Genomic DNA, 23531 nt, shown 5'->3' with positions numbered 1-23531 from the left:
AAGAAATAGGAAGTATGAGTCACAAAAAGTACATCAACTAAAAGTATTAAGAAAAGTTTTTGAGATTTTAAGTATTGATTCGTCTTTAAACAAGTTTTTAAAGTTTTCGTACCTAAGTTTCGGGGATGAAACTTCTTTTAAGGGGGGTAGACTGTAATACTCCGTATTTATATGTATTTTTTTAAAGTATTTAAGTATTTATAAAATATATTTTTAAGGGCTAAAGTATTTTAATTAAATATTTTAAAGGGTTAAAGTATTTTAACTATAAGGTTTTATAAAAGTAAAATATATTTTGGGCCAAACATTTACTAATTATTGGGCATTCTTTAAGATATCGTATGTAAACTAGACTTACATACTCTTATTGGAACAACCCATTTCATTTAAATAAGCCTAACCCTTTATTTGAACCCTTGTGGGTCAAATATTTTATAACTCAAGCCCACTTATTTATTGAGCCCAAACATAAACCCTATTCCCTACTCTATAAATACCTCTCAAAACCCCAAAGTTTTCCCACACAAAGAGATCAAAAGTCAGATTATTTGGGACTAAGTATTCTTTTCTTATTTTCTTTTCTTTCTTTTTCTTTTCTCTTTTCCTTATTTTCTTATTATTTCTTTTTCTTTTCTCTTGTTCCAACTGATGGTGCGTGAGGTTGGATGTGCATGGGGTGCCTTCCACCTTGCCATGTCATCACTTGTTGCCACGTCACCGGCGACGTACCACCTCCAATGACCACCGAGCTCACGCCAATCGGCCACCCACAGTGGTTCTCCCTTTTTCTCTCCTCGTTATTTTAATTAATTATTTACATAATTATATATATTGGGTATTGATTTTGGTTTTAAATTATTACTAGTATGTTTGTAATTATGTTTTGATGAATAAAGATTGTAAATTTTATTTTCAGATTTTATAAAGTGAGTGTTTTTAATTATTAAAGTGTTGATTCTTAGGGTTCTAACTTGTAATTGATTTGGGGGTTTTATATACCCATTGTTGAAAGTGATAATAAAGCTTAAAGATTGTATCTTTATGGAGTTTTAATGAGTTTTATTCAAAATAAATTGCTGGAATTTTATTATAAAGTACTACTTTTGTGTTTTAATAAAAAGGGGTTGATTACCCATAAGTAGAGAAGGTTTTATTTGGTTTTAATATAATTTTCAGATTTATTTGAAGGGTTTAGACCATAAAAAGTGTGCTAAAATTTTTATATAAGCACTATAATTATGTTTTTACTTTGTGGTTTTAATTACCCACTTAAAGAAAGAGTTTTAAAGGTTTTAAACCAAATTTCAGCTTATTAGAGAGGTTTTAAGATGTTTAAAAGTTGCTAGAAATTTTTGTAATCAAGGGATTAATGGAGTTTATATACTTGGTATTGTAGGAGACTTTAACTTGAGTAATTTCTAGCATTGTGGCTAGTTGGAAAGACGATTTGAGGTATGGAACGTAGGATATTTTAATTGTGTGTAATACCATGTTAGGAAGTTAAATTGGTATCAAGTATGAGATTAGTATCATGTTAAGTTGTGTTGTGATACTTGAATTAATAAAGATTGATTATCCATGTCTTATATGTAAGCGTGTGAATATACTGGATTAATTATTATGAGCTTGATACAAGTTGAAAGTAATTGAATCATGTTATATTATTTATAATTCATTATCAAGAAGACATGTAATTAATAAGCAAGGCTTATATTTATTGAAAACAGCAAAAGTATATTTATTGAGCATGATTCATGATTTTATTCTTACCCATTTATTATTGGAGTTGAGTCAAGAAAATTAGTATATTTATTTACTCGCCCACATAGTTGAGGTCGAGTCAAGAAATTAGTTTATTACTCACTCACATAGTTGAGATTGAGTCAAGGAAGTTATTAGTGCATTTTATGCACCAAGGTAGTAATCGTGCAATTTTGTGCACAAAACTAGGCAAGGAACCTTAATTCAAATAAATAGCATGTGCTCACTAATTAATTCAAGAATTGATTGGAAGAATGTGTTTATTATTGTTTTTATTCTTGTTTGATTGGTTGGAGTCATCAAAAGTTAAATTGATCGATCACGTAAAGTGTAAGAGGATACACACTAAAACTCTTGGAACGTATGCACCTTGAGTATGAACATATGAAGGGGGTGAGTTATGGGGTTTTATATTTAACCATAGTTTCTATAGGGGTACAGGACGTTGTACTTTCTGTTATTATTATTAATGCGCTGGAATTCCGTCACCAAGGTGTGACATAGTAGGTGCCAGTTGGGGGTGGCTCCCTGATTGGAAGCTCCATTTTTAATGGGCTATTTTTAAGGAGAAACCTGTTCGATGCATAATCCAAAGCTATATATTAATAAATTAAAGTAGAGTCATTAGTCAAAGGTAAGTTGACTAGTGTTGTATGGCAAGCATGTTTTATTTATTTATTTATTTATTTATTTATTGTCTATTGCTAGGATATTCATGTTAGTGTGATTATTCTTATTGGTGCATATGTACTCGGCTTTTGCTAATTCGTACTTTTGTGTTTGTGTTTGGCTTTTCTTTGTATTGGCCCTACTATGACCCATTTTATATGGCGAGTAGTAAGGTTGAAATAAAGAGAAGTACAGGTAGCAGGAGCATATCAAGCATGATGGGATTGAGCGAAAAGGGTTATATGTTTATTTGTTATTATTTACTGTATTGATTTATTTATGTAATTGTTGACACTAACATTAAATATTGTTTTGATATTTTAGTTTGGTGATTTTTTTTTTTCAAAAGGGCCTTTAATGGTTCTAATTTATTGGTTTGATGTAAGTTGGTTTTAAAGTTGAGTTTGGTTTTATTAAACTTTATTTTATTTGAGTTTTAAAAGTTAGTCTTCTGCTGTGTGACTTTGAAAATAAGCTTAGCCGTTATCACGGTGGCGGTAATACTTTGGATATTTCCTAAAAATGAGTTTTATTTTGAGTCAGAAGGTGTTTAAAAGAAACGGATTTTTGGGGTATTACAGGTAGGGGAACAAGATTTCATGATAAAAGGTTCCTAAGGGAAGGATGATATGGCTATGTATGTTTGAAAGAAGTGTGTGAATGTGGTACTATGGCTGGCTGCAAAGGTTATGGTGATGAAAAGAAATGTGAGAAGTGTCGAGATGATGACTCTATAGACTGGGTAGGCTAAGTGATGTGGGTTCAAGCCCCAAGTCTAGCTCTAGATGAGTAGATGGATAGGGATAAGTATTGGATATTCTTTGACTCGATCGGGCATATGAATGTGGTCGCACCTCGATGTGAGGTTGCCTACGTATCCGTTAGGAATCAGGCCGAACGTAGCTCTAACCGAACTTTGCACAAGTGTATGTTTACCTCAAAGAGGTCTTTTGAGGGTTGTAATGTGGTTAAGGATGATGGTTTAAGGAAGAAAGGGGTAAAAGTCTTAAGACCCGAGAGAAGCCCCCAAGATGTGTAATTGTGTATTTTAAATTTGAACTTTGCAAGTTTTTATTTTTTCGCTTTTTTATTTTTTGTTATGTGTTTTTTTTTTTCTTTTTTTTTTTAATTTCATTTTTATTCTTTTGAATCAATGTGGGAAATCTCGGATTATTTAGTCCATCACTCACTTAGCATTCATGTTTCTCAGGCACGGTACCAAGCACTTGATGAGAGACACAATTCGAGACATGTTCATATCAAAAACATTGGAACACTTGCCCTTAGACATTGTTTTATTATTATCATCCTTTTTTTGAACTTGCTTTTGAACGTTACACAAATTACACACCTTCCCATCGCAGGATTAGGTGAATGTGGGTTGAAGAAATGAAGGTCACACGTTCGACGAGGCTCAAAGTGGTTAATGAAGAAATGGAAATGTGATTGAATAGGTTTAAGGGGAATGGATGGGTTGTAAAGGTGCCTCAAATCATTGGTGTACCTTGTGTTCAGTTCGGCATTATATTTATTATTTATTTTTTTTTTATTTTTTTGCTAATCATATGATCGAATGTAAGAAAGAGATACTCATTTATGAAGAAGGTACATAGACACATGGATAAGGAGAACCTATGCTAGACTTTTTAGGGGGAAGGGTTTGATACAAAAGAAGAAGAAAACCTGAAATCTTGGCGAGAAGCTTGCATCATGCTTTGTCTTCGTGGTTGTTTATGAGTTACTTCTTGCCGCCTGGTGATGAAAGAAGTTTGTTGTTGTTAATGCTTTTATTGGAAGGAAAGAAGGAAGGAATGATGTTCCCCTTATTCTTGCAATTATTACCTAGTGATTTTAGGCTCAAGTAATGCGGAAGGATGAACTCACTTAATGCATTGACTCAATACTCGAATTGGAAAGGAAGAGTGTATGAAAGAATTTTGAAAACTGATGGAAATACTCTACTCATTCCTATTATGACAGAAAACGACGCATGCATGGTCCTAGTATATGATCATAAACAATATGTATTACTCGGAGACAAAGTGTGTGCAATGACTCAAGTAGTGTGTGATTACGTGATTTTATTAAGACTCGTGGTATGATCGTATGGCTAGACATGAGGACCTTGTAAGAAAACAAAGGACCCATGGACCATATAGCACAGAAGACTAAAAGACAAACTAACTTGATTAATTTTGTCCAATTTTAATGTTTATGCTATTTACTAGGTGGAAACGGTCCATTAACAATCGTTAGTAATAAATAAAATATACTAACAACAATCAAAGACAAAGAACATAAGTCAAGATTAGCACAATAATCACAAAAGAGAAAGATTGACTATAGAGATCTAGAAGAGTTATGACTCATGGGAATAAATAAATAAATACAAATAAAAATCTACAATCCTATATTACGAGTTGACACGGATTAGAGGACTAAGAGAAGTACAAGATTGGCTAAGACTAGGTTGACTCAAAGTAAAATTAAAAAAATAATAAAAAAAAGACACCTAAACTGGATAGGCTGTAGTATTTCATTAATAACTTTTGATCTGTGACTCTGATTGTGACGAAACCAACGCCAAATGTAAGATAAAACTCGGGGCTATAGAACCATAGGTTGCACAACCCGTAAGTTTTTCTAGAACTCCATCTATGACAAAAACAAACTGACTCTTGTGCAGGATACGGGAATAAAAATCCAAGTTGAGATCTGTGACTCTGATTGTGACGAAACCAACGCCAAATGTAAGATAAAACTAGGGGCTATAGAACCATAGGTTTCACAACCCGTAACTATTTCTAGAACTCTATCTATGACAAAAACAAATTGACTCTTGTGCAGGATATGGGAAAAAAAATCCAGGTTGACTCAAAAATAAATAAAAAAAAAGACTATGACTCGACTATAATAATAATAAAAAAAAAAGGATTAAATAAAAGAGAGGAAAAAAAATAAAAAATAAAAAAAGTAACAAAAAAAAATGCACACATAAACACATTGTCACGCATGATGTAATGAAGTTCGCAACCTAGAGTCAAGTTCTATGTTCCACTATGGTCAAGCTTATTTGGGTGTCAAAGGGTACAATGGTTAAGAGTTTGGACGCGTTGGCAAGGCAGCCTCCCTTGAGGGTGTATGCCAACTGGCGGCTCCGAGAGTTCGTGATAAAATCGAACACGACTCCATGGTTTGGATAGATTTAAAAACTCGGATGAACCCTTATTGACATAAGCGTTTTCGGGTTGATAGAGCTTAAATCCGCCGGGCTAGCCACATACGTAGAACACGTACTATTGTGGCAAAATAGGAAAGCTAAAATGCATATGCATATGTGACAATGCTAGTAAAATCGAAGGAATACAATTCAAGAATCTTTCAAGTCTCATCCACTCATCTCAATTAAACACCGATCACTCAAATCGATAAATAACCAAGAATCCTCCCAAGTAGAGTCGTAAAATTGTAGGCGTCTTTCGAAGTTCGCCTACGTTAAGCATGTGTAAATATTCTTGGGACTCATAGGAAGTGGGAATTTCCATACGATTAGGGACAAGGAAAGTAGAGCCCCCAACAAGTTTTTAAGGAACTTATAAACCGTTCACGGATCACAAAAGGCAACCACAATAAGGGACAACGATAGACAACAAGGATTGACCCGGGAAGGTTACACCCCAATCATAACCCAAGCAACTAACGAGCCGAAGTGACGAATTAATTAGGAATTAATTAATAAGTCGACCGAGTAATTAATATTTAGACGTGGAAAATTCGATCTTGGAGCGTCGAAACCGAGCGTCGGAAGTCGAGTCAAAAATAGTAAAAGACCAGACGTGAAAATAATAATAAATCAACAAAGACCAAAATACCCCTAACATCAGAATGCCCCAAGCAAACCCAGTGCTAGGGGCATATGGCCTTGCATGGTGGCTAGCATGCGCACCAAGCCGAGCCTAGGCTGGCTGGTGCGTGCTAGCGCACCAATGCTAACATTGCATTGCTGAGCGCTGCCTTATGCGTGCATTGGCTAGCAGCAAGCCGCAGCAGCTAGCACGTTAGGCGCGCCAGCCCGCAGCAGCATGACTGGGCCACTGCGTGCTGCCTAGCAAGCTGGGCCTCGGCATAGCAGCCCGCAAGCAATGCATGGCTTGCTGGCCGAAGCATGGACGGCAGTGCAAGGCAGCCCACCTTGGGTGCCTTGATGCCTAAGTGTGGGTGCCATGTGGCGCAACGTGAGAGGGTAGTGAGGTTTTGTGTTGGCCGGTTTTGGGAGAGGGAGTGGGGAGCAAGTTTGGTCCCCACCCCCCCCTTCCAAATGGTCCTCACCTCACCTCTCATATGAGCTTACCACTTGTTAATTTATTACTAGTTTGATTATTAATTTTATTTTTAGCTTTAAAATAAAATGGGAAAATCAAATTCTCCCACATTGATAGGAGAGCTTTTCACACTCATGATTTTCCCTATAAATACCCAAGTTGGGGTATTGGAAAAATCACTTGAGTAAGAGTTGAAAAAGGCATCACTAGTAGTGAAAACCTTTGAAATCAAGAGTTGAAAAAGACATCACCATTGTGAAAACCTTTGAACTCAATTACTCGGGTTTCGGTCGGGCCTTGCTAACTCCAAGGCATTGGACCTAGTCGGTGATCGAGTTGTGGGTGGACTTCCGTTGGAGGTCGTCGTGTTTTCGAGGCTTGCTTTCGAAGTAAGAGCCCCTCGAGGTTGCGCGAAGCACGCGTCAAAGGTATAATTATTATCTTAATCTTGTCATTAAGTTAATTATGTTTATGGTTTTATTTATTGCGAGTGCGGTCTTGGTTTTAGGTTTGTTTCCGCGGTGAGTCGGACTCACCAAACCTCAACTGTGGTATCGGAGCCTCGCTCGTTTAATTTTAAAATCGTATTATTTTTCAAGGTGTTTTATAGCTTAATTTTCTGGTTTTAAGTTGCTAATTATATTTGGGATTTATAATTTTGACGAAAAATTTTAAGTCTTTCTAACCTTGAAAATTATTTGCATATTTATGTTGGTTATGTAATTGGTTAAATACATATTTTATATGCAATTTTAAACCTCTTAAGGCATGATTACTTGGTAGTAATTTGTGTTTGAAAGCTTGGTTTAATTTTTCACATATTGCAAATTAATTGCATTAAGTGTGAAATTGTTGTTCTTTGAGGCTTCTAAGTACTAAAGATTCAATCTTTAATTATGTTAAGTGATTGAAACTTTAAATTTACTAAATTCCATGAAATTTGTTGAACTTTGTTGATTTAATCATTTTTAAGTTGATTGGAATCATAAAGTTTGAATCTTGTGATAGAAATTTGTTTATCTTCACATTGGAAGATATAATTTTTCAAGGATTCAAAAGTATTAAAGTTGGAATCTTTATTAAACTTATGTTCATTTTTTTCCAAACTCCCTTTTACTTTGTCAAAATCTCAAGATTAATTTAAATTGATCTAATTAATAGTGAGAAATTGCCTTATTTTGTTGCACCAAGTTAAACCAATTTTATTAAAGAATGGTTCTTGGAAATAATGTTGGTTATATGCACTTGGATGAATTTTATTTGAGTTAGAATTGTTTAATTTTTAATTGTTTGCTCATTAAAATTAGTTCTAAAATTAATTTAGAATTAATAAATTGTCACGCAAAATTTGGGATTGAAATCCCGAGGCTATGGCACGCAAATCGAGGCAAAGCCTCCCTTGGCTAGCAGGGCTGCATAGCAGCCCGCAAGTGGCTGCCAAAGGGACTACTTGATGGTTGCATGCAGCCTTGTGCGTGGCATGCGCGTCCAGCCACAACAGCAACGCAGCAGCACCAGCCAAGCAGCAGCATGCTGCGGCTGTGCTACGTGCGTGCTACGTGCGTGCGTGCTGCTACCGTAGCGCAGCACATGGCTGCTATGGTGCGGTAGGGTGTGCGAGCATTTTGAGTGCGTGGCTTAGTGCGGCAGGGGTGTGTGTGTGGGTTGTGCTGCGAGCTTGCGGCATGGTGCGCATAGCTAGCAAGCTTGTGCGGCCTCGTGGCTTGTGTTCTTGCACGCCCCGTAGAAGAGTCGATGCGTATGTGGTGTTCTTAGCTATGGGTGTGACACTTAGCATGGGTCACGGATATGCGAACCTCCCCTTAATTAGCACGTATACCCCGGTTTTATGGCGATGTTATTTTGCATTTTAGCCGTTTATTTATTTTAATTAATCTTGTGTATTTTAAAATTTTGGAGGCTAGGCCTCGATTTTGAGCGGCGTTGGCAAAATTTAATTTTGGCAAATTTTTTGCTTAATTAATTGGATTAATTAAGTTGGATGCGGAATTTAGTGGGAGCTTCAAATATTAATTGCGCTTATTTACATAATCGGTTAAAACAACTTTGACTAGTTTTAATTAGGTGTGTTAATTGGATTAACCACCTAGATTAGTTACTAGTTATCGCGTGTTTATGCAATGTTACTTGTTTTATCGTTGTAAAATGCTTGGGCCATTCACAAATAGTGAATGGATGAATGGAATATATGTTCTCTCACAGGTTTAATAAAATGGCAACTAGTGGGGCCTGATTAGGATAGAAAATACGGACTGCGATCCATGATGTATTTTTGTAAATCTTAATATGGTCTGCATACCGTTGAGTATTTTTGTACCTTAATATTTAGATTAGTCCTAATCGTAGATACTAGTAGTTGCATAATTTTGGTCAAGTCTTGAAGATGGAGGCTCTTGGAAGACAAAGCCATGAAGTTGCAAAAGAAGACCTTTTGGAGACTTGAAGAATTCAAGGGATCATGCTAGTTGCCAAATATGCATCAAATGCTTATGCTTTACATATTTATGATCATTTATATGAATTATATGTTAGATGCATGTTTAAGATTCGAATGTTGTGATGATTAATTAAGTTCACTTAAATCAACCAACAGAGAAACCCTAGGTCCCTAAAATATTGAGTAAAATTGCTATTCCAAAACAACACTTATTGACCCATTGAGAGTAGTGATGGGCTACGCCAAAGCGAGACATCACTACTACTCCATAGACTCATAAGGCATACCGGGTATGCAAGTTGGTTTTGGTTGTACTCAACGATATGATTGATGTTGTCCTAACATGTCTTGGCAAAGTGAATAAATTGTTGAGACAGCATTAGATGCGACGATTTATTGAACCAAGAGTGGCTTGGAGCCGTTAGCAAAGCGTTTCTTACCTTGGGAGATTGAGTGCTAAGACAAGCCAAAGCATGCTTATTCACTCTTTGTTTCCTTGGATCTTGGAATCGACTTATTTTCACAACAAATAGGGACAAATTTATGTGTAAATAAGACGTTAAATAAGTTTAAAATATGCATGGATTAATTTCAATCTTATTTAAGTATTATGAATGGTTTTTTATTAAAATTATTTCAATTGTAGAATCATGTCTTCAACTATTGACAACAATCTAATAATCCCAGATCTTCCCGAGAAGTTACCATTTAGCTTGAATTTGGTGAACTTCAAGGAATGGGAGGAAGAACTCCGTATGACCTCCGCAATTGCTACCTAGAGCATATCTTGGACACACCCATCCCGAGTTTCTACTCAAAAGGGGTTATGAGCGATGAGGCTCATGAGGAGTGGAGTTATGATTGCAATAGAGTCTCCCGACTTATGGCAAACTCTATCCCGGAACAGTGGAAGAAGAAATTCTCCAACAATATTCCGGATGTACTCCTTAAGGCTCCAGAAGATGTGGTCAATCTGAGGGTCACAAAGAGCGACAGTGGCAACTATGATGGACATGTGGAGGAAGTGACTAGGTCACTGTCTAACATGAGGATCAAGCCACCGCAAGATGGTTGTCTCAGCAAAGAGAGGCAAGAAGTATGGGCTAGGGTCTATAGTGCAAGACTTAGACCCGGGATGCCGCTTCAAGGCCATGTGCAAAAGATGACAAGGTTATTTAACCATCTGGAACTGATTGGTAGGCCGGTGGAGGATGAGCAAGTGACTCATATGCTTTTAAGCTCACTCCACTCGGGGTACATTGCAATTCAGATGCAACTTACCAATAATCAGGATAAACTATCCTACAAGGAAGTTGTCCAAGAGATCCAGAAAGCCTATTCTTGCAAGGCGGCTAATGTTGCTCTAAGGCCCAAGAAGAAGGAGTTCAAGAACAAGGCTAAGATACGCTGCTTCTATTGTAGTAAGCAAGGTCACTACAAAAGAGAATGTAGTGAGTATCTGGAAGATGAGGCAAGAGGAAAAGAAGCCTCAATCTCAGTTATAATCTTAACACTTGAATACAAGAAATTTATAAGGTATTAGGTACCGGAAAATTGACTCACTTTATGCTCCTGTTTCACGAACAAAGTGAGCAGTGCTTTTTCAAGTGGACATGAGTACACAAGTGGAAGATGAAGATAATCTATCCAAAGAAAGCTTGTAAACTCATGTGTTTTGTCTAAATTCTAAAACTTGTTGAGTTTTATCTACCATACTTTGATCTCATGACGTTGGACGTCATTTTAACCTTGATTACAAGACTTTTGTTTCATGTCTTGTTCATATTTATGGAAATGACACTTTTTGTGTGTTTAGAAAAAATCGTTTATTATGATACCAAAAGAGCTAAGACCATGGAGTCAAATCTAACTTACTTGTGGCATTGTCGTCTTGGCCACATTAACATCAAACACATCAAGAAGCTTCTACAAGAAGGCGTTCTTGACTCTTTCGATCTAGAATCTTTTGAGAATTGCAAAGGATGTTTATTAGGCAAGATCATTAAGCAGCCATTCTCCAAGTTGGGAGAAAGGGCCGGTGACTTATTAGGCCTAATACATACCAATGTATATGGACCAATGAGCTCCGCCACAAGAAATGGACATCGATATTTCATCACCTTCACAGACGATTATAGTAGATATGGCTATGTCTAGCTCATGTCGCATAAATCGGAATCGTTTGATAAGTTCAAAGAATTTCAGAGTGAAGTGGAAAATCATCTTGGCAAGAAATTCAAAGCCCTTCGATCGGATCGAGGTGGTGAATACTTGAACCGAGAATTCGATGACCATCTGAAAGATCATGGCATACTTTCAGAACTGACACCTCCGGGAACTCCACAATAGAACGGACTATCCCAATGGAGAAATTGAACCTTGTTAGACATGGTACGATCAACCACGGGTCTTAGTGATCTTCCTATCTCTTTCTGGGGACACACACTTTTAACTGCAGCACAAACACTAAACCGTGCTCCATCGAAAGCTGTTGAAACGACTCCATACGAGTTATGGACAAAGAAACCTTCTAGGTTGTCTTTTCTAAAGATATCGGGATGCGAAGCATATGTTAAGAAATTGATTTCTGACAAACTTCATCCCAAATTTGATAAGGTTTACTTTGTGGGCTACCCAAAAGAAACCAAAGGGTATTACTTCTACAACAAATCGGAGAACAAAGTGTTTGTTGCTCGCGATGGTGTCTTTTTGGAGAAGGAACACCTTTCCAAAATGACATGTGGGAGGAAAATCGAACTCGACGAAGTTCGTGAGGATGAGCAACAAAGTCGGAATGACAGTCAAAGGGCTCAAACAGCATCTGTTGACAAAAGTCAAAGTGATCAAAATATGCAAAGTCGAACCGACTATGTAAATGATTAGTCTATTACCCTACGTTGGTCTCAAAGGCCGAGATCTCAACCTGCTAGATATCTTGGTTAAGTATGAACCAAGAATCAGGACATCCTGATCATGGATGGAAATGAACCGGGAACCTACAAGCAAGCGATGGCAAGCACCGACTCTACTAAATGGCAAGAGGCCATGAGATCTGAAATGGATTCCATGTTTGAAAATCAAGTCTGGGACTTGGTTGACTTACCCGAAGGTTACACACCTATCGGATGTAAGTGGATTTTTAAGTTGAAAACCGAAAAAGATAGGAATGTATTCATTCACAAAGCTAGATTGGTAGTAAAAGGTTATAGACAAGTTCATGGTATTGATTACGATGAAACCTTTTCTCCAGGCACAATGCTTAAATCCGTTCGGATCCGCCTAGCGATTGCTGCATATTACAACTATGAAATATGGCAGATGGACGTCAAAACCGCCTTCCTAAATGGTATTTTGGAAGAAACTGTGTGTATGACACAGCCTAAAGGTTTTGTCGACCAAAACAACGCTGGAAAGGTATGCAGGCTTAAAAAGTCCATTTAAGGATTAAAGCAAGCAAGTAGAAGTTGGAATCTGTGATTTGATGAAGCCATCAGTAAGTTTGGTTTTATCAAGAATCCAGATGAATCTTGTGTTTACAAGAAGGTCAGTGGGAGTGACATCACCTTCCTAGTCTTATATGTCGATGACATATTACTCATTGAAAACAGTATTACGTTGTTAGAGTCGTTAAAAGCTTGGCTCGGAAAATGTTTTTCAATGAAAGACTTGGGAGAGCCTTAGTACATACTAGGCATCAAGATCTATAGGGATAGATCGAAAAGGATGATAGGATTGAGTCAAAGTACTTATATTGATAAGGTACTAACTTGATTCGGCATGGAAGGAGCCAAGAGAGGCCACCTACCCATGTCGCATGGCACAACCCTAAGCAAGAATAAGTGTCTAAAGACACCTGATGAGCGAGAAAGGATGAATCAGATTCCATATGCTTCGCTTATTGGATCGATCATGTATGCCATGATATGTACTAGGCCAGATGTATCGTATGCCTTGAGCGCTACGAGCTGATACCAATCAGACCCAGGAGAGGCGCATTGGACTACGGCCAAGAATATCCTAAAGTACATGAAAATGAACAAGGATAAATTCCCGGTCTATGGTGGCAGAGATGAATTAGTTGTTGAGGGTTAAACCGATGCAAGCTTCCAGACAGACAGAGACGACTTCAAGTCACAATCTGGATACATATTACGTCTCAATGAAAGAGATTTTAGTTGGAAGAGTGCTAAGCAAAGCACAACTGCAGATTCTACAACTGAAGCCGAATACTTAGCAGCATCTGAGGCAGCTAAGGAGGTTTTGGATTCGCAAGTTCATTGGTGAACTTGGTGTTGTACCCTCCATTGAGGGACTAATAGACCTCTATTGTGACAACAATGGAGCTATTGCTCAGGCCAGAGAGCTAAGAGAACATCAGAAGGTCAAACACGTCAAGCGGCGGTTTCACATGATTCGGGAATGGTAATCAGAAGGTGAAATCAGAATTCGTAAAGTTAGAACGGATGACAATGTAGCCGATCCACTGACTAAACCTCTGCCTCAAGTGAAGCACAACAAGCACGTTGAGGCAATGGGAATCAGGCACATCGGAGATTGGCTTTGATTTCCTTATTTTAGCGTTTTAATTAATTTTAGACAATTTTAATGTAAAGCACTATGATGAACTATTCAGTTTTTGAGTAATTAAATTTTTCATGCGATTTAAATCACTCCATTGGCTATTTAATTGTGGTTTAGAATTAAATAATGAGTCCATTCGATTCTTGGAATATTCAAAATAGGGTATCAAGACCAGTGTTGGTAAGGAAACACCTTTTAAGTGAACATTGAATATTATAATCGAAAATTATCCCTAATCGAGGTCATTTAAACGATGGACGGTTAATGACCATTTGAGATTAGTGTGTAGTTTGATTTATAGCACCGTTTCTTGTGCTACACGGACATGATCGTCATAAATCATTCGCACAGGTATTGGTTTAGAATCATACTGGATCGACTTATGAGAATACTTTTAGAGATTAAAAATATCGTCATAAGTTTACTTCTCATTATTGCTATCGGAACCTTTTTTCCTCGACCATGAGGATTGTGAGCTTTCTTGTTTGAATACTAGTCCGCTTTGATGATTGTCAAACAGCTGTCGTAACAGGGGATTATAACGGCATCACTCGGGCGGGTAGGTCCTCTCAGTAAGAGAAGCTACATTACAAGACTACAAATGTCCTCCTATTAAATATAGGGAAGATGCCTTTGTTGTTTACAAGGCCTCTCGTAGAGCGAGACTGTAAAAATGCATGGTCGTTCTCGGATGGATTTTAGAAATCATCTATTTATTGACAGTTGGACTCGGAATCGAGAAACACATCTGGACATAATAAGGATGACAAATTAATATTACCTTATAGTTCATGAAGAGGCATTCATTGACATAGGAAAAGGGCTATACACTAAAAGCACACTTGTCCGGAAGGAAAAGTGGGAGATTGAAAGGAATAATGTCCTTCGAACAAGTGTATTATTCCAATAAGGGTTCGGAATTATTAGAAAGCTAATTTTTCAGTGAGGTCAAGTGATCGGAATGCCTAGGTGAAGGCCGCTTCCGATCAATAATATTAATGCATAATTAATATTACAACTTGATCTTAACTGAACCCATCGGGTCACACCCAAGCAACTAACGAGGCAAAGCGAAAAATTAATTAGGAATTAATTAATAAGTAGACCGAGTAATTAATATTTAGACGTCGGAAATTCGAGCTTGCAGCGTCGAAACCGAGCGTCGGAAGTCGAGTCGAAAATAGTAAAAGACCAGACGTGAAAATAATAATAAATCAACAAAGACCAAAATACCCCTAGCATCAGAATGCCCCAAGCAAACCAAGTGCTAGGAGCATATGGCCTAGCATGCACACCAAGCCGAGTCTAGGCTGGCTGGTGCGTGCTAGCGCACCAATGCTAGCATTGCATTGCTGAGCGCTGCCTTGTGCGTGCATTGGCTAGCAGCAAGCTGCAGCAGCTAGCACGTTAGGCGCGCCAGCCCGCAGCAGCATGGCCGGGCCATTGCGTGCTGCCTAGCAAGCTGGGCCTCGGCCTAGCAGCCCGCAAGCAATGCATGGCTTGCTGGCCGAAGCATGGACGACAGTGCAAGGCAGCCCACCTTGGGTGCCTTGATGCCTAAGTGTGGGTGCCATGTGGCGCAAGGTGAGAGGGTAGTGAGGTGCTGTGTTGGCCGGTTTTAGGAGAGGGAGTGGGGAGCAAGTTTGGTCCCCCCCTTCCAAATGGTCCTCACCTAACCTCTCATATGAGTTTGCCACTTGTTGATTTATTACTAGTTTGATTATTAATTTTATTTTAGCTTTAAAATAAAATGGGAAAATCAAATACTCCTACATTGATGGGAGAGCTTTTCACACTCATGATTTCCCTATAAATACCCAAGTTGGGGTATTAGAAAAATCACTTGAGTAAGAGTTGAAAAAGGCATCACTAGTAGTGAAAACCTTTGAACTCAAGAGTTAAAAAAAGGCATCACCATTATGAAAACCTTTGAACTCAATTACTCGAGTTTCGGTCGGGCCTTGCTAACTCCAAGGCGTTGGACCTAGTCAGTGTTCGAGTTGTGGGTGGACTTCCGTTGGAGGTCGTCGTATTTTAGAGGCTAGCTTTCGAAGTAAGAGCCCCTCGAGGTTGCGTGAAGCACACGTCAAAGGTATAATTATTATCTTAATCTTGTCATTAAGTTAATTATGTTTATGGTTTTATTTATTGCGAGTGCGGTCTTGGTTTTGGGTTTGTTTCCGTGGTGAGTTGGACTCACCAAATTTCAACAGCGGTATCGGAGCCTCGCTCGTTTAATTTATAGCTTAATTTTTTGGTTTTAAGTTGCTAATTAGATTAGTAGCTCGTTTTATCCATTTTAACCTCGTATTAGAGCTGACTTCAGCTCCCGAACCTAGATTGCGACTCAAAAATAGTTAATTTTGGGTGGAAAAGGCGTTTTGGAAAGGGTTTTACCCTATTAGGACTCCGTTTTTAGCCAAAAAACGACCAGAAATGCACTTTTCGAGGGATTTTTCATTTAAACGAAAAATTTTAAGTCTTTCTAACATTGAAAATTAATTGCATATTTACGGTGGTTATGTAATTGGTTCAATACATATTTTATATGCAATTTTAAACCTCTTAAGGCATGATTACTTGGTAGTAATATGTGTTTGAAAGCTTGGTTTTATTTTTCACATAATTGCAAATTAATTACATTAAGTGTGAAATTGTTGTTCTTTGAGGCTTCTAAGTACTAAAGATTCAATCTTTAATTATGTTAAGTGATTGAAACTTTAAAGTTACTAAATTCCATGAATTTTATTGAACTTTGTAGATTTAATCACTTTTAAGTTGATTGGAATCATAAAGTTTGAATCTTGTGATAGAAATTTGTTTATCTTCATATTAAAAGATATAATTTTTCAAGGATTCACAAGTATTAAAGTTGGAATCTTTATTGAACTTATGTTCATTTTTTTCCAAACTCCCTTTTATTTTGTCAAAATCTAAAGATTAATTTAAATTGATTAAATTAATAGTGAGAAATTGCCTTATTTTGTTGCACCAAGTTAAACTAATTTTATTAAAGAATGGTTCTTGGAAATAATATTGGTTATATGCACTTAGATGAAATTTATTTGAGTTAGACTTGTTTAATTTTCAATTGTTTGCTCATTAAAATTAGTTCTAAATAATTTAGAATTAATAAATTGTCACGCGAAATTTGGGATTGAAATCCCGAGGCTATGGCACGCAAATCGAGGCAAAGCAGCCTTGTGCGTGGCATGAGCGCCCAGCCACAGCAGCAACGCAGCAGCACCAGCCAAGCAACAGCATGCTGCGGCTGTAATACGTGCGTGCGTGCTGCTACCGTAGCGCAGCACATGGCTGCTGTGGTGCGGGAGGGTGTGCGAGCATTTCGAGTGCATGGCTTCGTGTGGCAGGGGTGTGCGTGTAGGCTGTGCTGCGAGCTTGCGGCATGGTGCGCATGCTAGCAAGCGTATGCGGCCTTGTGGCTTGTGTTCTTGCACGCCCCGTAGAAGAGCCGACACGTATGCGGTATTCTAAGCTATGGGTGTGACGCTTAGCATGGATCACGGCTATGCGCACCTCCCCTTAATTAGCACATATACCCCGGTTTTAAGGCGATGTTATTTTGCATTTTAGCCGTTTATTTATTTTAAATAATCTTATGTTTTTTAAAATTTTGGAGGCTAGGCCTCGGTTTTGAGCGGCATTGGCAAAATTTAATTTTGGAAAATTTTGGGCTTAATTAATTTGATTAATTAAGTTCGATGCGGAATTTAATGGGAGCTTCAAATATTTATTGCGCTTATTTACATAATCGATTAAAACAACTTTGACTAGTTTTAATTAGGCGTGTTAATTGGATTGACCACCTAGATTAGTTACTAGTTATCGCGTGTTTATGCATTCTTACTTGTTTTATCGTTGTAAAATGCATGGGCCATTCACAAATAGTGCATGGATGAACGGAATATATGTTCTCTCACAGGGTTAATAAAATGGCAACTAGTGGGGCCCGATTAGGATAGAAAATACGGATTGGAATCCGTGATGTATTTTTGTAAATCTGAATACGGTCTGCGTACCGTTGAGTATTTTTGTACCTTAATATTTAGATTAGTCCTAATCGTAGATACTAGTAGTTGCATAATTTTGGTCAAGTCCTGAAGATGGAGGTTCTTGGAAGACAAAGCCATGATGTTGCAAAAGAAGACCTTTTGGAGACTTGAAGAATTCAAGGGGTCATGCTAGTTGCCAAATACGCATCAAATGCTTATGCTTTACATATTTATGATCATTTATATGAATTATATGTTAGATGCATGTTTAGGATTTCGAATGTTGTGATGATTAATTAAGTTCACTTAAATCAACCAACAAAGAAACCCTAGGTCCCTAAAATGTTGAGTAAAATTGTCATTCCAAAACAACACTTATTGACCTATTGAGAGTAGTGATTGGCTACGCCAAAGCGAGGCATCACTACTACTCCCTAGATTCATAAGGCATACCGGGTATGCAAGTTGGTTTTGGTTGTACTCAACGATATGAGTAATGGAGTCCTAACATGTCGTGGCAAAGTGAATAAATTGTTGAGAGAGCATTAGATGCGACGATTTATTTAACCAAGAGTGGCTTGGAGCCATTAGCAAAGTGTTGCTTACCTTGGGAGATTGAGTGCTGAGACAAGCCAAAGCATGCTTATTCACTCTTTATTTCCTTGGATCATGGAATCGACTTATTTTCACAACAAATAGGGACAATTTTATGTGTAAATAAGACGTTAAATAAGTTAGAAATATGCATGGATTAAATTCAATCTTATTTAAGTATTATGAATGGTTTTTCATTAAAATTCTTTCAATTATAGAATGATGTCTTCAACTATCGACAACAATCTAATAATCCCAGATCTTCCCCAGAAGTTACCATTTAGCTTGAATTTGGTGAACTTCAAGGAATGGGAGGAAGAACTCCGTATAACCTTCCGCAATTGCTACCTAGAGCATATCTTGGACACCCCCATCCCGAGTTTCTACTCAAAAGGGATTATGAGCGAAGAGGCTCATGAGGAGTGGAGTTATGATTGCAAGAGAGTCTCGCGACTCATGGCAAACTCTATCCCGGAACAGTGGAAGAAGAAATTCTCCAACTATCTTCCGGATGTACTCCTCAAGGCTCTAGAAGATGTGGTCAATCTGAGGGTCACAAAGAGCGACAGGGGTAACAATGATGGACTTGTGGAGGAAGTGACTAGGTCACCGTCTAACATGAGGATCAAGCCACCGTAAGATGGTTGTCGCAGCAAAGAGAGGCAAGAAGTATGGGCTAGGGTCTATAGTCCAAGACTTAGACCCGGGATGCCGCCTCAAGGCCATGTGCAAAAGATGACAAGGTTATTTAACCATCTGGAACTGAATGGTAGGCCGGTGGAGGATGAGTAAGCGGCTCATATGCTTTTAAGCTCACTCTACTCGGGGTACATTAAAATTAAGATGAGACTTACCAACAATCGGGACAAACTATCCTACAAGGAAGTTGTCCAAGAGCTCTAGAAAACCTATTCTTGCAAGGCGGCTAAGGTTGCTCTAAGGACCAAGAAGAAGGAGTTCAAGAACAAGGCTAAGATGCGCTGCTTCTATTGTAGTAAGCAAGGTCACTATAAAAGAGAATGTAGCGAGTATCTGGAAGATTAGGCAAGAGGAAAAACAGCCTCAATCTCAAGTATCATCTTACACTTGAATACAAGCAATTTATAAGGTATTAGATACCGGAAAATTGACTCACTTTATGCTCCTGTTTCAGGAACAAAGTGAGTAGTGCTTTTTCAAGTGGACATGAGTACACAAGTGGAAGATGAAGATAATCTATCCTAACAAAACTTGTAAACTCATGTGTTTTGTCTAAATTCAAAAACTTGTTGAGTTTTATCTACCATACTTTGATCTCATGACGTTGGACGTCATTTTAACCTTGATCACAAGACTTTTGTTTCATGTCTTGTTCATATTTATGGAAATGACACTTTTTGTGTGTTTAGAAAAAATCGTTTATTATGATACCAAAAGAGCTAAGTCGATGACTTATTAGGCCTAATACATACCGATGTATGTGGACCAATGAGCTCCGCCACAAGAAATGGACATCGATATTTTATCACCTTCACTGACGATTATAGTAGATATGGCTATGTCTACCTCATGTCGTATAAATCTGAATCATTTGACAAGTTCAAAGAATTTCAGAGTGAAGTGGAAAATCAGCTTGGCAAGAAATTCAAAGCCCTTTGATCGAATCGAGGTGGTGAATACTTGAGCCAAGAATTCGATGACCATCTGAAAGATCATGGCATACTTTCAGAACTGACACCTCAGGGAACTCCACAAAAGAACGGAGTATCCGAATGGAGAAATCGAACCTTGTTAGATATGGTACAATCAACCGTGGGTCTTAGTGATCTTCCTATCTCTTTCTGGGGACACACACTTTTAACTGCAGCACTAACAGTGAACCGTGATCCATCAAAAGCTGTTGAAAAGACTCCATACGAGTTATGGACAAAGAACCTCTTAGGTTGTCTTTTCTAAAGATATGGGGATGCGAAGCATATGTCAAGAAATTGATTTCTGACAAACTTCATCCCAAATCTGATAAGGTTTACTTTGTGGGCTACCCAAAAGAAACCAAAGGGTATTACTTCTACAACAAATCAGAGAACAAAGTGTGTGTTGCTCGCGATGGTGTCTTTTTGGAGAAGGAACACCTTTCCAAAATGACATGTGGGAGGAAAATCGAACTTGACGAATTTCGTGAGGATGAGCAACAAATTCAGAATGACAGTCAAAGTGCTCAAACAACATCTGTGGACAAAAGTCAAAGTGATAAAAATATGCAAAGTTGAATCGAAAATGCAAATTAAATGCTCAGTTTATCACCCTGCGTAGGTCTCAAAGGCCGAGATCTCAACCTGATAGATATCTTGGTTTAGTATTAACCGAAAATCAGGACATCCTGATCATGGATGGAGATGAACCGACAACCTACAAGCAAGCGATGGCAAGCACCGACTCTGCTAAATGGCAAGAAGCCATGACATCTGAAATGGATTCCATGTTTGAAAATCAAGTCTAGGACTTGGTTGACTTACCCGAAGGTTACACACCTATCGGATGTAAGTGGATTTTTAAGTTGAAAACCGAAAAAGATAGGAATGTATTCATTTACAAAGCTAGATTGGTAGCAAAAGGTTATACACAAGTTCATGGTATTGATTACGATGAAACCTTTTCTCCAGTCGCAATGATTAAATCCGTTCGAATCCTCCTAGAGATTGCTGCAGATTACAACTATGAAATATGGTAGATTGATGTCAAAACCGCCTTCCTAAATGGTATTTTGGAAGAAACTATGTATATGACACGGCCTGAAGGTATTGAGTCAAAGTACCTATATTGATAAGTTACTAACTCGATTCGGCATGGAACGTGCCAAGAGAGGTCACCTACCCATGTCGCATGGCATAACCCCAAGCAAGAATCAGTGTCCAAAGACACCTGATGAGCGAGAAAGGATGAATCAGATTCCATATGCTTCGCTTATTGGATCGATCATGTATGCCATGATATGTACTAGGCCAGATGTATCGTATGCCTTGAGCGCTACGAGCCGATACCAATCAGACCCAGGAGAGGCGCATTGGACTGCGACCAAGAATATCCTAAAGTACCTGAAAAGGAACAAGAATAAATTCCTGGTCTATGGTGGCAGAGATGAATTAGTTGTTGAAGGTTATACCGACGCAAGCTTCCAGGAAGACAGAGACGACTTCAAGTCACAATCTGGATACATATTCTTTCTCAATGGAGGAGCGTTTAGTTGGAAGAGTGCTAAGCAAAGCACAACTGCAGATTCTACAACTGAAGCCGAATAAATGGCAGCATATGAGGCAGTTCAGGAGGCAGTGTGGATTAGCAAGTTCATTGGTGAACTTGGTGTTGTTCCCTCCATAGAGGGACCAATAAACCTCTATTGTGACAACAATGGAGCTATTGCTCAGGCCAGAGTGCTAAGAGAACATCAGAAGGTCAAACATGTCAAGCGCCGGTTTCACATGATTCGGGATGGAATTAGAATTTGTAAAGTTGGAACGGATGACAATGTAGGCAATCCACTGACTAAACCTCTACCTCAAGTGAAGCACAACAAGCATTTTGAGGCAATGGGAATCAAGCACATCGGAGATTGGCTTTGATTTCCTTATTTTAGTGTTTTAATTAATTTTGGACAATTTTAATGTAAAGCATTATGATGAACCATTCAGTTTTGGAGTAATTAAAATTTTCAAGCGATTTAAATCACTCCATTGGCTATTTAATTGTGGTTTAGAATTAAATAATGTGTCCATTCAATTCTTGGAATATTCAAAAAAGGGTATCAAGACCAGTCTTGGTAAGGGAACACTTATTAAGTGAACATTGAATATTATAATCGAAAATTATCCCTAATCGAGGTCATTTAAACGATGGACGATTAATTACCATTTGAGATTAGTGTGTAGTTTGATTTATAGCACCATTTCTTGTGCTACAAGGACATGATCTTCATAAATCATTTGCACAGGTATTGGTTTAGAATCATACTGGATCAACCTATGAGAATAATTTAAGAGATTAAAAATATCGTCATAAGTATACTTCTCATTATTGCTATCGGAACCTTTTTTCCTCGACCATGAGTATTGTGAGCTTTCTTGTTTGAGTAGTAGTTCGCTTTGATGATTGTCAAACGTCTGCCGTAACAGGGGATTATAACGGCATCACTCGGGCGGGTAGGTCCTCTCAGTAAGAGAAGCTACATTACAAGACTGGAAATGTCCTCCTATTAAATATAGGGAAAATGCCTTTGTTGCTTACAAGGCCTCTCGTAGAGCGAGACTGTAAAAATGCATGGTCGTGCTCATATGGATTTTAGAAATCATCTATTTATTGACAGTTGGACTCGGAATCGAGAAACACTTCTAAATGTAATAATGATGACAAATTAATCTTACATTATAGTTCATGAAGAGGCATTAAGTGACATAAAAAAAGGGCTATACACTAAAAGCACACTTGTCCGGAAGGACAAGTGGGAGATTGAAAGGAATAGTATCCTTCGAACAAGTGTATTATTACGATAAGGGGTTCGGAATTATTAGAAAGCTAATTTTCCAGCGAGGTCAAATGATCGGAATGCCTGGGCGGAGGCCGCTTCCGATCAGTAATATTAATGCATAATTATTATTACAGCTTAATCTTTACTGAACCCTTTGGGTCTCACCCAAGCAACTAACGAGCCGAAGCGACGAATTAATTAGGACTTAATTAATAAGTCGACCGAGTAATTAATATTTTGACGTCAGAAATTCGAGCTTGGAGCGTCGAAACCGAGCGTCGGAAGTCGAGTCGAAAATAGTAAAAGACGAGACGTGAAAATAATAATAAATCAACAAAGAACAAAAAACCCCTAGCATCGGAATGCCCCAAGCGAACCGAGTGCTAGGGGCATATGGCCTAGCGCGGTGGCTAGCATGCGCACCAAGACGAGCCTAGGCTGGCTGGTGCGTGCTAGCGCACCAATGGTAGCATTGCATTGCTGGGCGCTGCCTTGTGCGTGCATTGGCTAGCAGCCATACCGTAGCAGCTAGCACGCTAGCCGCGCCAGCCCGCAGCAGCTAGCAGCAGCATGGCTGGGCCATTGCATGCGTCCTAGCAAGGTGGGCCTTGGCCTAGCAGCCCGCAAGCATG

This window comes from Chenopodium album, chromosome 18, assembly GCF_948465745.1.
Source record: "Chenopodium album chromosome 18, dcCheAlbu1.1, whole genome shotgun sequence".
Classification (NCBI taxonomy): Eukaryota; Viridiplantae; Streptophyta; class Magnoliopsida; order Caryophyllales; family Amaranthaceae; genus Chenopodium; species Chenopodium album.
This window is presented reverse-complemented; position numbering follows the sequence as displayed.